The 12,184-nt window shown below is 38.3% G+C and overlaps 1 protein-coding gene across 12 annotated transcripts in view; it reads left to right on the top strand.

The window, feature by feature from the left end:
• The window catches only part of LOC137235493 (uncharacterized), a 523,646-nt gene that overhangs the window by 427,309 nt on the left and 84,153 nt on the right, over nt 1-12,184 (top strand). For 3 of the 12 annotated variants that reach the window (XR_010947925.1, XR_010947923.1, XR_010947927.1), the window contains exon 5: nt 4,040-4,258. The exons of the other annotated variants lie outside the window; for them this stretch is intronic. The gene's annotated coding sequence lies outside the window, so the exon portion shown is untranslated. The remainder of the gene's footprint in view (nt 1-4,039; nt 4,259-12,184) is intronic. 12 annotated transcript variants of the gene reach the window in all.

The following is a 12,184-nucleotide window of genomic DNA, read 5'->3' as shown; positions in this document are numbered from 1 at the left end:
AGGCAATTGAAAAGTAAAGTCCTCTCTCGGCGAACGAAAATCATACTCTACAAGTCACTTATCGTACCCGTCCTGCTATTTGGGGCAGAAGCATGGACCATGACAACAGCAGATGAAACGGCTTTGGGAGCGTTCGAGAGAAAAGTTCTTCGAAAGATTTATGGGCCTCTACGCGTTGGCGATGGCGAGTACCGAAGAAGATTTAATGATGAGCTGTACGAGCTATATGCAGACATAAACATAGTCCAGCGAATTAAAACGCAGCGGCTGCGCTGGCTAGGCCATGTTATGCGAATGAAAGATGATGCTCCGGCCAAGAAAGTGTTTCTATCGGAACCCGCCTATGGAAGCAGAGGTAGAGGGCGGCTCCCACTCCGATGGAAGGACCAGGTGGAAAACGATTTAAACTCCCTTGGTGTGACCAATTGGCGCCGGTTGGCGGAGCGACTGGCGCGCCTTGTTGGACGGCCATAACCGTTTAGACGGTTAAGCGCCAATTAAGTAAGTAAGTAAGTAAGTAAACGCATTTTCACAAGCACTGTCCCATATAAAGTCAACTTTCTTTCTCTTTAAACGCTTCAAAGGCGCCGCCAGCGAAGCAAAGTTAGGTATGAACTTCCTATAGTAGTTTGCAAATGCGACAAATCGTCGCACTGCATCTTTGTCAGTTGGCTTATTATATTTTCTGATGGCTCCTATTTTTGAGGGATCTGGCGACAAACCCTTAGATGAACACTTGTGTCCTAAAAACGTTACTTCTGGTCGAAGAAAATTACATTTGTTCGGGTTTAGTTTGAGATTAAATTTTCGACAAGTGCTGAAAACTTGAGCTAAGTTCTTTATATGATGCGTTTCATTACACCCTATGACGGTGATGTCGTCAACGTACAAAAATGCCACGTTAGGTGGAATACCCGAAAAAGCCAGTCATCATTCTCGAGAAAGGATATGATGCTACACTCAAGCAAAAAGGTAAAACTTTCCATTTAAATGATCCACGATCGGTGCTAAAAGATATTATATCTCGCGAGTAGGGATGAAATGGTATTTGATGGAAACCGGAAAATAAATCTAGCGTTGAAAAATACTTTGCCCTGCCAAGGTTATCAAGAATATCCTTAAACTCTCTCATATCTGAAATAGACTGGACATCTATTTTCTTTGCTAAAAATGCAACTGAATGTTTCGACATTTTTCTGGTAAAGATGGCTGACATATTCAGTAGGAATCTTTCTCTCCTACCAGTTAAAGTTCACAAACTACCCTGGTACAATACTAGGTTGAAAAAGTTGAAAAATCAAAGAAATAAGTACTTTAAATTATACAAGGATACCAGCGATACTGTTTTTAAAGATCAGTATACTTCCTATATGACGCAGTTCAATGTTCTTGATAAGTTTTTGTACAACAAATACGTTTCTAGAGTTGAAGATGAGTTGAAAGTTAATCCTAAATCTTTTTGGAACTATGTTCGTTCAAAGAAAGGTTGTTCTAATATACCTACCTGTGTCAAATTTAATGACAGTTGCTCCAACAGTTTGGTCGATTCGGCAAATCTTTTTGCTGATTTTTTCAAATCTACGTTTGTTGTTGAGGCCGATAACTTTGATAACAGGTATCTTACTGATAGCCCCAAACCTTTAGACTTTGGGTCTCTGTCCTTGTCTGAGACCGATATTATCTTGGGTATATCCTCCTTACAGACCTCAATCAAAAATGATATTGATGGATTGTCCTCTTTTTTTTTTAAGAAGTGTAGTATTTCTCTTTGTGTGCCACTGTGCCACATTTTCAATATTTCGCTATCGTCTGGAGTTTTTGTTGATCGCTGCAAGCTGGTGTCTATCACTCCTATCTTCAAGTCAGGCAATAAAAATGAAGTAAAGAATTATAGGCCAATATCCAAACTGTCAACATGTTCAAAACTTTTTGAAAAGGTAGTTAAAAACAAAGTATCATTCGCTATAAATAAAATAGTCGATCCATGTCAGCATGGTTTCATTGCGGGACGTTCGACTACTACAAATCTGGCTGTTTTCTCTCAGTTTTGTGTCTCTGCGTTTAAGGATGGATGTCAAGTTGACACCATATATACGGATTTTTCCAAGGCTTTTGACACAGTTTCGCACAAATTACTTCTGTGGAAACTTGAAAACATGGGCTTTCACTCAAGCTTTCTGTCGTGGGTGAAGTCCTATTTGGAAAATAGAATAACTTTTGTTGAAATCGAGAGAACTAAGTCTTATGAATTCTCAGCAACTTCGGGTGTACCACAAGGTAGCATCCTTGGTCCTATTTTGTTCTTAATGTTTATTAATGATGTTGGCTCATGCATAAACAATTCCAATTATTTGCTTTATGCTGACGACTTAAAACTCTTTCGGAGAATCTCCTGTACTTCTGATGCATTGCGTCTGCAAGAAGATCTGAATGCTATAAATAATTGGGCCTGTCAAAATAATCTGCGACTCAATATTAATAAATGCTGCCACATGACGTATACTAAGTCTACGAATGTGGTTTCATTCGCGTACTCGATTTCAAATGTAACTCTTGCGTCAATTAATGAGTTTCGCGATCTTGGCGTAATTTTTGACTCATCTTATACTTTTTGTAATCATGTAAACTTTCTCATACCAAAGGCTTATACCAACTTAGCTTTCTTGCGACGATATGCCAAGGATTTCAAGGACCCATATACCAGGAAAATCTTATACAATGCCTTAGTGCGTTCCAAGTTAGAGTATGCATCAGTCATCTGGAATCCCATATACTCCTCACACTCTTTAAGAATTGAAAGAATTCAGCGCAAGTTCATACGATTTGCTCTACAACCTCTGCACTTTGTTAATCCCCTGCCACCCTACAATGCAAGATGCATGCTTATCAATGTCTTGCCACTTGAAGTTAGACGTCTTGTTCAAAACGTAATGTTTATTTTTGACATAATATCCGGTGCCATTGACTGCTCAGAACTACTTTGGCAGTTGAATTTCAATGTCCCTAACAGAGCTCTCCGCTTTCACAGTACATTCCGCGTTGAAGTGCTGCGTTCGAATTACTTCAGTTTCGCACCTCTTATAAGAGGTCTTGTAGAATTTAATCGCCTATCCAGAAGCCTTGACCTGGACTTTGCCATGCCAAGGTCTCTGTTTAAGGCACGCATTGAGTCCTATTACTTATCTCAGTAAATCTTACTTTAAAATTGTTAAACTAGTACTAAGTTAACCTGTAATCTAGTCAGTAAGGTTGTTACCATTTGACTTAATAAAGATATGAAATATGAAATATGAAATATCGTCTATTTGAACAAGAAGGAATTTGTCAGCGATGAGCTTTTTATTGACAGCTCGAAAGTCAACGCACATTCTATATGCTTTTTGCCCGTTTGTATCTTTTTGTGGAACTATGCGGTTATCCTCTTCATTAGTTTTTTATTTTTGTAAGAAAGAAGAAATTACATCTACGTTTATAAATACATAAAATAACCATTTAATCTATACATCAGCACTAAGTGAAAATCTCATAGAAATGTATATTTTGTGTTAATAAAGGAAAAAGAAAACATCGCAACTTTGGGTTACTTTACAACACTATCATGGACAAATCATTTCTGATTAACATGCCAGATTGTTCATCCATCTGTCAAATTTCGGTACCTATAAAAGATTCCCAGGAAATTGCTAGCTTCCTTTCCGTTTCTGGTTTTCCTCACGGTAGGAGTGAAGTCTAAATTCGTCTACAATTTTTCAATCGTGTAAATAAAAAAACATATTTTCATTCAATCTAAGTTATTTACATGTCTTAACATGTGTATAGATTTTACTTCCAATTGGTGAAGCATTTCAAGAGCCCTGTTCCATCAACCAAATTCTCTCGCCTTGCTGCAGGCGTACACGTACACAGCAGGTAATTCTAAATTCATGGGAAATCACAAACTAATCCGATTTCAATTGTTTTAGTAACTCCGATTTACATATGTTGTTTTATGAGGAACGGATATTTCATTAATTTTTTTGTTGTGTTTCATTTTCCCTAGCGACCAGTGATCTGCACCCATAAAGAATTTGTATCGCTTGTATTTGCCTATCCAACCTAATCAGGAGATCATATTGTACTAAACGGCATATAAAATATTGCTTTTGCACTCATCAGTAATGCAGACCAGATTACTTCCCATAGTAGTTGTTAGTTTTGTTCGGAGTGCTGCGAGCTCAAGACGCGGGTAATGAAACCACGCGGTTGTGAAAATTAAAAGGTAAATAAAGCTAAGTTCTTAAAAACAAAACACAAAAACCATTAACTGAAAGTGGAAGACTTTTGTAGTCCATGTATACAACAAAACGAGAAGAAATAAGGATTAAAAATAATTTTTCCAAACAGACAAAAAAAAAAAAAAAAATCATACGTTACTTCCTTTGCGTAATCCTCAACATTATATGTTGGATCAATGTTTTCTTTCTTTAACTCATTTGGTAAAACTAGCTTTGTACCAAATGTTAGCTCAAAGGGCGCATATTTATTATCGAAAACAGTATTGGATGTAGTATTGTGCAAGAAAGTGAAGTACTTTAAATATGTATCCCAATCAGAAAATGTATCGTTAAGGTATGCCCGTAGGTATTCGTTAAATACTCTATGGTTACGTTCAATTGAGCCAAAGGCTTCATGATGATATGCTGTTGAAAAGTCATGTTTGATATTTAAAAGTTTCGTGAGTTCTGCAAGGATTCCATTTTTATATTCGGTGTCTAAATCTGACCTGATGGAGTCCATACGACCATATATTAAAATAAAGCCTTCGAAAATTGCTGAAGCTATAGTTTTGGCGCTTTTATATGGCACAGCTATTGTTACCAGGTATTTTGTTAAATCACATATAATGGTAACTGCGAACTTGTTCCGTATTTCGATTTTTGTAAAGGTCCAACTGTATCAATAACAACTATATCGAATGGTTTACTCGGCGTTGGAGTTAGTGCTAAATTTTCTTTGATTTTTGGTTTGAATTTGTTTAACAAACTTTTTTGACAATTTTTAACAAATTTGGCAATGTCACGAGTCATGCTTTTCCAAAAGTATTTAGTGCGAATTTTTGCGTAAAGCTTTTTATCACCGCAATGTCCGCCTGATATATGTTCATTGTGATAAATTGTCATGATTTTGAGTTTTGTATTGTCGTCCGTTATAGTTTCGAATGGGTCTGTAAGTAGTATTTCTAACGTTTTTAAAATTTTATTTCCGCATTGTTTTAAATTTGAAATAGTATAATATTTAAAAATGGATCATCTTTTGGCTATTCAACTTTGCTAATATGGTGATTGTTAGCTATTGCTTCTAACTTCAAAATAACTCTCCTAAGTTTGTCTATATTAAGTAATTCGATCTTTTTGCTTCGCAAATGTGCGCTGATATGCATTCTCGAAATTTTACTTTTATCATCATAAAAATTGTGGATCTTATACGCGGAACCTTATTAGAAAATTTGTATGCAAATTTGTCGTACACATTTACGTCATCTGGACTGTCTGTGTCATTATCGCTGTACTGTACGTCTGTGTCGTTTTTATACTCAGTTGAGCAGAGCTCACAGAGTATACTAACTTTGATTGGATAACGGTTGGTTGTACAGGTATAAAGGAATCGAGATAGATATAGACTTCCATATATCAAAATCATCAGTATCGAAAATAAATTCGATTGAGCCATGTCCGTCCGTCCGTCCGCCGTAAACACGATAACTTGAGTAAATTTTGAGGTATCTTAATGAAATTTGGAACGTAAGTTCCTGGGACTCATCTCAGATCGCTATTTAAAATGAACGATATCGGACTATAAACACGCCCACTTTTTCGATATCGAAAATTTCGAAAAATCGAAAAAGTGCGATAATTCATTACCAAATACGGATAGAGCGATGAAACTTGGTAGGTGAGTTGAACTTATGACGCAAAATAGAAAACTAGTAAAATTTTGGACAATGCGCGTGGTACCGCCCACTTTTAGAAGAAGGTAGTTTAGAAGTTTTGCAAGCTGTAATTTGGCAGTCGTTGAAGATATCATGATGAAATTTGGCAGGGACGTTACTCTTATTACTATATGTATAAAAATAAAAATTAGCACAATCGGAGAACGACCACGCCCACTTTAAAAAAAATTTTAAAGTAAAATTTTTAAAGAAAAGTTAATATCTTTACAGTATATAAGTAAATTATGTCAACATTCAACACCAGTAATGATATGGTGCAACAAAATACAAAAATAAAAGAAATTTTCAAAACGGGCGTGGCTCCGCCCTTTTTCATTTAATTTGTCTAGGTTACTTTTAATGCCATATGTCGAACAAAACATTACCAATCCTTGCGAAATTTGGTAGAGGCTTAAATTCTAGGACGATAACTGTTTTTATACACAGTCGAACGTCTGTCCTTCCGCTCGGCCGTTAACACGATAACTTGAGCAAAAATCGATATATCTTTACCAAAGTCAGTTGACGTACTTAACTGAACTCACTTTATATTGGTGTAAAAAATGGTCGAAATCCGACTATGACCACGCCCACTTTTTCGGTATCGAAAATTACTAAAAATGGAAAAAATGCCATAATAATATAGCAAATACGAAAAAAGGGACGAAACATGGTGGTAATTTGATTGGTCTATTGACGCAAAATATAACTTTAGAAAAAAACTTTGTAAAATGGGTGTGACACCTACCATATTAAGTAGAAGAAAATGAAAAAGTTTTGCAGGGCGAAATCAAAAGCCCTTCGAATCTTGGAAGGCTAACTGTTCGTGGTATTAGATATATAAATAAATTAGCGGTACCCGACAGATAATGTTCTGGGTCACCCTGGTCCACATTTTGGTCGATATCTCGAAAACGCCTTCACATATACAACTACCACCACTCCCTTTTAAAACCCTCATTAATACCTTTAATTTGATACCCATATCGTACAAACACATTATAGAGTCACCCCTGGTCCACCTTAATGGCGATATCTCGAAAAGGCGTCCACCTATAGAACTAAGGCCCACTCCCTTTTAAAATACTCATTATCACCTTTCGTTTTATACCCATATCATACAAATAAATTCTAGAGTCACCCCTGGTCCACCTTTATGGCGATATCTCGAAAAGGCGTCCACCCAAAGAACTAAGGCCCACTCCGGTTTAAAATACTCATCAACACCTTTCGTTTGATACCCATATTGTACAACCGCATTCTAGAGTCACCCCTGATCCACGTTTATGGCGATATCTCGAAATGGCGTCCATTATAGATTTAAGGCCCACTCCCTTTTAAAATACTCATTAACAACTTTCATTTGACACCCATATTGTACAAAAGCATTCTAAAGTCACCCCTGGTCCCCCTTTATGGCAATATCTCGAAAAGGCGTCCACCTATAGAACTAAGGCCCACGCCTTTTTAAAATACTCATCAACACCTTTCATTTGATACCCACATTGTAAAACGCATTCTAGAGTCCCCCTTTATGGCAATATCTCGAAAGGCGTCCACCTATAGAACTAAGGCCCATGCCCTTTTAAAATACTCATTAACACCTTTCATTTGATACCCATATTGTACAAACGCATTCTAGAGTCACCCCTGGTCCACTTTTATGGCGATATCCCGAAAAGGCGTCCACCCATAGAACTATGGCCCATTCCCTTTTAAAATACTTATTAACACCTTTCGTTTGATAGCCATATTGTACAAAAGCATTCTAGAGTCAGGTAGGTAGGTAGGTTGAACTGGCCGGTCCATGAGGACCTCACGTAGACTGATTGAGTCCGTAGTGTTACCAGAAGTTTGTTTTAACGACCAAACTGAAAAACCCTATCAAAAACCAGGACCTATGGTATAAAATAACTCCGTCCTCTTGGCAAATTCTAGAAGCTTCCTAGGACTTAAGCCACTTGCTGCTTCTAGATCTGACAGCTGTATCACTTCTAATAGCTAGAGTCTTAGCCTGGCAAGTGCAGGGCACGAGCACAGAACGTGCTCGATCGTTTCCTCCTCCAACCCACACTTCCTACATCTGCTATCACTGACCAAGCCTAATTTAAAGGCATGTGACGCCAGAAGGCAGTGTCCAGTCAGAATACCCATCATTGGTCTACAGTCCTCTCTTTTTAAGGTTGTAAGACCTACACATAATCTTCGACACTTTACAGCCCCGCACTTGAACCCACGCCATTCCCGCTTGGTCGATCATGTGCACCTCTCGCCTTCGCTTAATCTCGCCCGATCTAATTGGGACATCTACGGAGCAAGCTTCAAGGGATGCGCCCTTTTTAGCTAGTTCGTCCGCTTTTTCATTCCCATCTGTTGCCATATGCCCTGGGACCCAATATAGATGTATGCTTCTCCCTGTCACGATTCTCTCCAGAGACTGCTTACACTCTAACACGCATTTAGATCCTGTGATATGCGAGATTATTGCCTTAATTGCTGCTTGACTGTCAATATAAAAGTTAACACGGTTGCAGCTTAAGCTATTCTCTTTCAGGGTTTCTACTGCTTTGGTTACGGCTAATATTTCCGCTTGGAAAACGCTACAGTAATCCGGAAGCCTGTAGGATCTGCTTATTTCCGGATCAGCGCAGTATACCGCAGACCCTACTCCTTCCACTACTTTGAAACCATCGGTGTACACATGTATCGCCTCGTCCGCCATTTGCGCACCCTTGCGCCAACCGTCCACCTCTATTGTGGCCTCAAGATCTCCCTCGAAGCGCAGATAGGGAATCATGTAGTCTGTTCGTCTTGTGATTGATGACGCTATACTACTATGCCCATTTGTTCGGCGCTCAAGCTGCCCCGAAGCACCGAGCCTGGTTGCGGTCGTTAACGTTTTGTTCTTTGCTATCAGGTCTACAGGTGGGATGTGCAGAATAGTATACAGTGCAGCCCTCGGGGTTGTTTTCAGGGCTCCCGTAATGCTAAGCATCGATAGTCTGCATACCCCCTCTAATATTTTGAGGTATGTTGTTTTTTGTGTGGCTTTCCACCAAACAAGAACTCCATAGTATAGAATAGGGCTTAGAATCGCTGTAAAAACCCAATGAGAAAGAGAGGGCGATAGGCTCAACGTACACCCCAGCATTGTTTTACATGCATAGAGTGCCGCTGAAGCCTTCTTGACCCTCTCCTCCACGTTGAGCTTCCATGACAGCTTACTGTCTAGGTGATTCCTAGACATTTGTTGCAAGGTTTCTCCTGTAAGGTCACCCCTCCTAACTTAGGCCTGGTCCAATTTGGGACCTTGTACCTTTTGTAAACAAGACTATATCCATTGACTTTCAACCCGACATTAGATGCCCAGATATGAATATCTCGAAGCGTCCGATCAATCAAAGAACTAATCGTTGGAAGGCACTTTCCACTTATGGCAATTGCAACGTCATCTGCGTAAGCCGTAAGTTTTACGGGTCCCCCTCCCTGCGGCGTGTCCCTGTCCACTGATTTTGTGGCCTCGTACAATCCCCATTGTGATGTAATCTTTCTGCAATTTAACATGCAGCAGATCCATCTGATTAAGGCAGGATGTACTTTAATGTTATTAAGACCATCCATAATCGCCCATTTTGCAACATTATTGAAAGCCCCGGGCTTTCCGAAAAGGCGTCCACCTATAGAACTAAGGCCCACTCTCTTTTAAAATACTCATTAACACCTTTCATTTGATACCCATATCGTACAAACAAACTCTAGAGTCACCCCTGGTCCACCTTTATGGCGATATCTCGAAAAGGCGTTCACCTATAGAACTTATACCCACTCCCCTTTAAAATACTCATTAACACCTTCTGAAATTAATGTGTTTGAGTGAGTAAGACGTGTTTGTGCGGTGCTCTTAAGTTTTATCTATTTTTCCCTAAAACCAACATCTGAATTTTCTCAAATTGGTGCTGCAATTGCATATTTGTAAATTTGTTTAAATCGCGTATTTTGTTTTGAGCGGTTTCATCTGATACGTGAGAAATTTTTACACAATGTCTCTCGACAAATTCCGAAGAAATCCTCCGCGCAAACCTTCTACCCCGCCAAAAACACCAAACACACCACTTGAAGGCGTAGAAGACAAATTACAACGCAAGATGGATGAGCAGAGAATGGCAATTGTTGATAAGTTGACAGCAGTAATGAAAAAGACGATAGCCGATTCCGAAGACAAGGTGATGCAGAAAATAGGTGAGTTGGCTGCTGAGACAGCAAACCTCAAGCAAATCATCACAACAATGGAAACAAGAATGAGTACCTTAGAAAACTCTTATCGTGAGGTTGAAGCTCTGCGCAGTGAAATTGTTGCTGTTCGAGCCAGCTTAACGAGCTAGAAAGCAGCGCAGTCGCTACTGATATTATTATTAATGGTATCCCACTTGATTCCGAAGAGAGTTTGCCTGATATATTGGCCAACATATGCAAAGCTGTGAAACTCGCCCCACCACCATTGCGTGATCCTTTTATAATAAGAAAAGAAAAAAGCAAAACGCAAAACAACAGCAACAACATGAGTGTCATGCCTTTTGTTGTAAAGCTGTGCTCTGCGCGCGAACGAAACCAGCTGGTTAAGTCTATTGCTGCATTTTGTAAACATAAACAGAGATCGCTTGTGCTGTCGGATATTAATATACCTGGCTATGGATCTGTTTATGTACATGAGAGTTTGCCAAAGAGACTAAGAGAAGTTATGTCTTATACTACGAAGATGAAAAAAAAGAGGCTTTTAGCATCTGCGTTCTCAGTTCGTGGAAAAGTATTTGTACGATTAAAGCTGAATGAAGAACCTAAATTGATAGCTAGCAAAGAGGAAGTGGATTCTCTTTTGAGCACCGGAGATGGAAGAAGATCAGCTGATTAATATGATCATACCTTTAGTTATATTTCTTTGTTTTTTTGCATTAGGAATATTTATTAATATGTATAAGTTTCTATTTTATTCTTTAACCACTTTTCATATGTACTCTCTGTGGAGTTTTTGGTGTTTGAGTTCTTCAATAATTCTGAGCGTTGCCTTGATGTATGTGTATATAATCCGAAAAAGTCATATGATTTGGGTAAATTTTTTAAGAGTTTCGATAAATATAGTGCAATTTATGAACACATACTCTTGTGTGGAGACTTAAATATTGATCTGCTTGTGGAAAACGATCGGTCCTAACATTTTGTTGATAGCATATCAGGCGTAGGATTGGAAGTTGTAAATAAACTTGCTACTCGTTTCGGACCCCATTGCAAACCTAGTTTACTAGATGTATTTTGTGTGGCTGACATGGGCAATGTCTTACATTTTGATCAGCTTTCTCTGGGAGGTGTTAGCGACCATGACTTAATTTTTTTGAGTTATAATGTAGTTTGCAATCTACGAATACTATCTCCATTGGCAACATGTACGTTCGTGATTTCAATAGATTCAATGTCAGAGCTTTAGCTGCTGAAACATCTTCACTTCCTTGGAATGACAGTTGGTTTGAAGCAGACATGATTTAAAAAGGTTAAAATTTTTTCCAATTTGGTTAACTACCTATTTAATAAATATGTCCCACTTAAGAAAATTAGAGTGAAAAAAATAAGCAACCATGGTTCAATCGAGATGTACTTCAGGCAATAAAAGCAAGAAATAAAAGCTATTCACTTTGGAGGAAATCCTCTTGTGAAGAAAACTGGCAGGCTTATAAGATATTGCGAAACAGAGCTACGAAAATTACTAGGGATGCCAAAAGGGGTTATTTCCAAAGCAAACTGATACTCTGGAATAAGCTAAAACAACTTGGTTTTAAGAATGATTTAAAATCGGAATGCTCGATTGAGGCTGGCGTAATGAATGATTTCTTTGCTACCAAGTTACCGAATGAGAGTGAGTCAAATATTTCCAGCGACGATTCTTTGTTTGATTGGTGCAGTAAATTTAACTTTTCTAATATTACTGAATCTGAAACAATACAATCCATATTTTCAATAAAATCAAATGCAACAGGGGAAGATAAAATATGTATAAGATTTATTAAACTTATATTACCATATGTTATTGCGCCATTGACGCATATTTTTAATTTTGCTTTAACATCTCTAAGTTTTCCTGATGCTTGGAAGGTGGCTAATATTATACCTATTCCAAAAAAGGGTAATGCTTTCCAACCATGTGATTTTCGGCCAATAAGTATTCTT

This window comes from Eurosta solidaginis, chromosome X (genome assembly GCF_040869045.1).
Source record: "Eurosta solidaginis isolate ZX-2024a chromosome X, ASM4086904v1, whole genome shotgun sequence".
NCBI classification, from domain to species: domain Eukaryota; kingdom Metazoa; phylum Arthropoda; class Insecta; order Diptera; family Tephritidae; genus Eurosta; species Eurosta solidaginis.
This window is presented reverse-complemented; position numbering and strand designations above follow the sequence as displayed.